We start from the raw sequence: 4,659 nt of genomic DNA, 5'->3' as shown, positions 1-4,659 counted from the left end.
AAGTATTACGGGCAAAAGTTTCAAGGAGAAACTATAGCAGAGTGGTATGAGTATAAATCTTGTACTCAGACAGAACTTGGATGGAATCTCTATGCTGAAACTGCTTAGCTTTGTGACTTTTTGTGAGCAAATTATTTAACTTTTCTAAGCCTTAGTTTACTTATTTGAAAGGTGGAAGTAATACTAGTGCCTAACTCACAAGGTGTAGTGAAAGTTAAACAAGATAATGTAAATAAAGTTTTTGAATATAGTGTTTATAAAGTTAGTAAGTGGTACTAAATATTAAATATTAGTGCTACTAAATTATTAAATATTAGATATAGAAGCTACACTTTCAGGTATGATATTTCATTAAGGAAACTGAGTTTTAGAGAAATCAAGTTAACCAAGAATAGAATGCTTTCCCAAATTTTAAAAGGATAAGCAAATAGCCCTTTTGGCTCTCTGAGCAGCACCATGGCAATGGGCAAGAACAAGCACCTTATGAAAAGTGGTAAAAAGATTGCCAAGAAGAAAGTGGTTAGTCCATTTTCTATGAAAGATTGGTATGATGTGAAGGCACCAGCTAGTTCAATATATGAAATATTGGAAAAACACTAGTCAGGAACACTCAAGGAATCAAAATTACAACTGATGGCTTCAAGGGTTTGAAGCAAGCCTTGCTGATCTGCAGAATGATGAAGTCGCACTTCGAAAATTCAAGCTAATTATTGGGGATATTCATGGCCAAAACTGCCTGACCAACTTCTGTGGCATGGATCTTACCTGTGACAGACTGTGCTCCAAAATGGTCAAAAGATGGCAGGCTATGCTTGAGGCTCATGTTGATGTCAAGACTACCAGCGGTTATTTGCTTCATCTATTCCATGTTGGTTTTACTAAAATATGCAATAGTCATATTTGGAAGCCCTTGTATGCTAAGTAAGCACCAACAGGTTCACCAAATCTAGAAGAAGGTGATGGGAATCATGACCTGAGAGGTGCAGATTAGTGACTTGAAAGAAGTGGTCAGTAAATTGATTCCAGATAGCATTGGGAAAGACATTGAAAAGGCTTTGCTAATCTATTTATACTCTCTGTGATGTCTTTGTTAGAAAAGTAAAAAATCCTGAAGCAAAATGTGAATTACGTAAACTCACGGAACTTCATGGTGAAGTTAGTAGCTGGAAAAGGTACTGGTGTTGCATGAGTTGCATGCTAAAGTTGAATGAGCTAATGGATATGAGCCACTAATCCAAGAATATGTTTAAAATTCAGACTTCTAATGGTGACAAAGTCTTATTTGTGATGTTTTAAAAAATAGAATAGGCAACTGCTGTCAACTAAAATCAACAGAGCATTCAGTCTCAGTAGCAGTCCTCTCTGAGTAGCAGGTTCAAAGTTGACTTTCACCTTCTTCTTTGCCTGCCTGTTTTTTCTAAATTTTGTACCTTGAACATTTATTCCTTTTGTAAAAAAAAAAAAAAGTATTTTTTTAAAATAAGTGAATTCAACATCTGACTATCCTGTGAACATTAATCAAAAAAAAAAAAAAAAAGAGAGAGAGAGAGACCAAGGGAATTATGAGGCCTTTTTGAATTCCTTTTTGAGTCTCCAGTAGACAAAATGAATTTATATATGAATGAATCCATAAATGTTTAGTTGTAAGTATGTATACCCAGTTTGTTGGAGTCCACAGTTAGATGCATCCAGAAGTTGGGTAAAATGTCGCTCCCTGAGGATAAAATTAGTAAGACTCAACATAAACTGGCTGAAATTAACCACTAATAGGGAATCTAGTTAATGTGGTTAGAATGCCTAAGAAGCTATTAAAATAAATAATGTAACTATGGAAACTACTGTTGTAGTTTTTATTCAATTTTATTTCCCTCCCTATTGTCTTTTAGTGTTTTTAAATTTAGCATTTCAAATGTTATGTGATTGGTATTGTGTTATTTATTGCTGTATAACAATTTACCCCAGAACTCAGTGCCTTAAAAACAATGCTTATTATCTCACAGCTTCTGAAGGTCAGGAATCCGGGGGCTGTATAGATAGGTGCCTCTAGCTCAAGGTCTCATGAGATTGTTGGGAGCAATTGCTTCCAAGCTCACTCATGTGGTTGTTGGTAGGATTCAGTTTTTTATAAGGTGTTGTACTGAGGACCTCAGTTCCTTACTGGTGATTGGCCAGAGGCCTCTCCATAGGGCAGGCCATAACATAGCAATTATCTTTCCTCAGAGAGCAATAACAAGAGGGGGCATTCAAGATGAAGCCACAGTCTTTTTGTAACCTAATCTCAAAAGTGACATCCCATCACTTCTGCTATGTTCTATTCCTTATGAGTAGAATACAGACCTCCAAGCAAGGGGAGGGGATCGTAGCAGGACCTGAATACTATATTTTCATTAAAGGGATCATTGAAGGTCATCTCAGAGGCTGCCTACCGCAGGTATAAAACCATTCATCAAACTTATTCTGCTTGCTCTGACGTCATCACCTTGCTATATTCTGAATATAATCTCACATGTATGACTTGTTTGTAAGGAGAGTAAACTAATCAACACACATCAGTTCTTCATCATGTACTAAATTATTAATTTTTTTTAATTTTGAATGGGGGTGTAATTAGGTTTCTTTCTTTCTTTCTTTTCTTTCTTTCTTTCTTTCTTTCCTTTCTTCTTCAATGAAGGTACTGGGAATTGAACCCAGGACCTTGTGCATGCTAAGCATGCACTCTACCACTTGAGCTATATCCTCCACTCACCCCTAAATTAGTAAATATTTTTAAGCATTTGAATTTTGTCATTTGCCTTATGAGTTTGGCTAGTGTGATTCAGTGTTCCCAATGCTGGTAGGTATCTGAACCTAAACTTGTGACCAGGCCCAGGACTGTAGTCCTGCCTTGAGAGGGCCCACCTGAGGTACCAGGAGGCCTCCCAGTATAATAGAAATGGGAATATGAAATGTCTACATAGGCCAGTAACTTGTGTTAAGTTACTTGAGTGCAAGCAAACTTGGATATAAGAAATTTCTCCCAACACAGCATCAAATTCTACAGTGATAGCTCTATTAAAATACGTACATATTTACTTTAAGAACTGGGAAACAATCTCTCAGTCTAATGTCTGCATTCAATTTACAAAAAGATAATCTGATACCCTAAAAATCCATAATCACATCTTTTCACACAAGGTAATATTTACTCTTTTACTGTATAAAGTAATATTTATAAGTTCCAGTGATTAGAACGCAGACATACCTTTTTAGGGCCATCATTTAGCCCATGACAGGGCCATTGTCTGTAAAGTTCTTAAAATAATAGTAAAACTGACTAAATGTCAGTCTACTTTTTATTATCACCCTTGGCTGTCAATTTTAAACAATGTCAGTGATAAAATATTCCCCATGGGGGCAGACCACTCCCAACATTTTCCCCTACCCTCAGTGTGCCCTTATTGAATATTCCAATACGAACTATTTAGCCTGCCTTAATTTTTCATGGCCAAATTCTGCAAAAAAAACCCAAAAAAACCAATTTGGTGTTTCATCAATAGCCAGCTATGTCCCCTAATCTTGGTATGACTGACTACTTATCTTTGAAGAATCAAATTAATTTCACCCACTCAAGGAAGATTTCCCTAAAAACCCTATTTATCAAAGTGCCATACTAACCTTCTCCCAGCTTATTTCCTGTATTTGTTTCTTTCACAGCACTTGCCACATTTTGCAGTTATTTTATCTGTAGGTTAATTTTTTCCCATCTCCTTTACTCATTTGTAAGCTCCAAGTCTTATTTGTCTTGTTCTCAGAGTTATCCCCAGAACCTAGCACAGGACCTGGGACATGGTGCATGTTCAATATATGTGTATGACCATTGCATTCTCAGCTTGTGTGCTACCAGTAAAGCACATTGGCTCAACATTGGAAGAACTCTTCTTCCTTCACCTCATGTCCATTACCAAAAAGAAATAGCCACTCGTTGTTTAGGACTGGTGACATAAAGAACCATTTATCTCCATAATTCATAAACAGCTGCAGTGTCCTGGATTCTTAGTAGAGTTGTCTCCTGTTCCAAATGTTATCTCACGCAATGGTTAGGAATGTTTTATTCTGAAAATTCAGAGATATCCTAAGACTGAATCACAAAATGAAATATAAATATAGCATTAACATTATGAAGGGGGATCTAAACATTTTGCCCAGGCATCACACTAGGAATAGCAAGAATCTACTCAGTACACCGAATTTATCAAGTTCCAAAGATAAATCATCAATTTCCTCTCTAAACCATATGCACCTCTTAATTTCCTTCAGTATCTCTTTTTGTGGCACAATCATGCACCTGGCTAGTTCTCCAGGCTCTATCTTCACTCTTCTGTCTTCTTTCTTTATACGGTCTTCCTAGGCGCTCTCACCCATCTCCAAGTCTAAGACATTATCCCTGCAGTATTATGGAATAACACTGATATACGTCCTGATATATATCCCCAGTCATTTCCTCTGAGCCCCAGACTCACAACTGCCTACTTGTTCTATCTTCTTAGATACACCAGGCATTTCAAATTTCTCGTACCCAAAAGCAAACCTGGTTTTTCCTCCAAACCCCTTTCTCTCTGATCTTTTCTGTCTGCAATGACATTACTACTCAACAGTGGCTTAATCCAGAAACCTGGGAGT

At 36.9% G+C, this 4,659-nt stretch overlaps 1 pseudogene; it reads left to right on the top strand.

Annotated features, from left to right (window-relative positions):
* Positions 1 to 456: 456 nt before the first annotated feature.
* On the top strand, positions 457 to 2,027 carry LOC102508376 (annotated as a pseudogene).
* The last annotated feature ends 2,632 nt before the right edge of the window (positions 2,028 to 4,659 follow it).

The sequence above is a fragment of the Camelus ferus genome, chromosome 16 (genome assembly GCF_009834535.1).
Source record: "Camelus ferus isolate YT-003-E chromosome 16, BCGSAC_Cfer_1.0, whole genome shotgun sequence".
In the NCBI taxonomy this organism is placed as follows: Eukaryota; Metazoa; Chordata; class Mammalia; order Artiodactyla; family Camelidae; genus Camelus; species Camelus ferus.
This window is presented reverse-complemented; position numbering and strand designations above follow the sequence as displayed.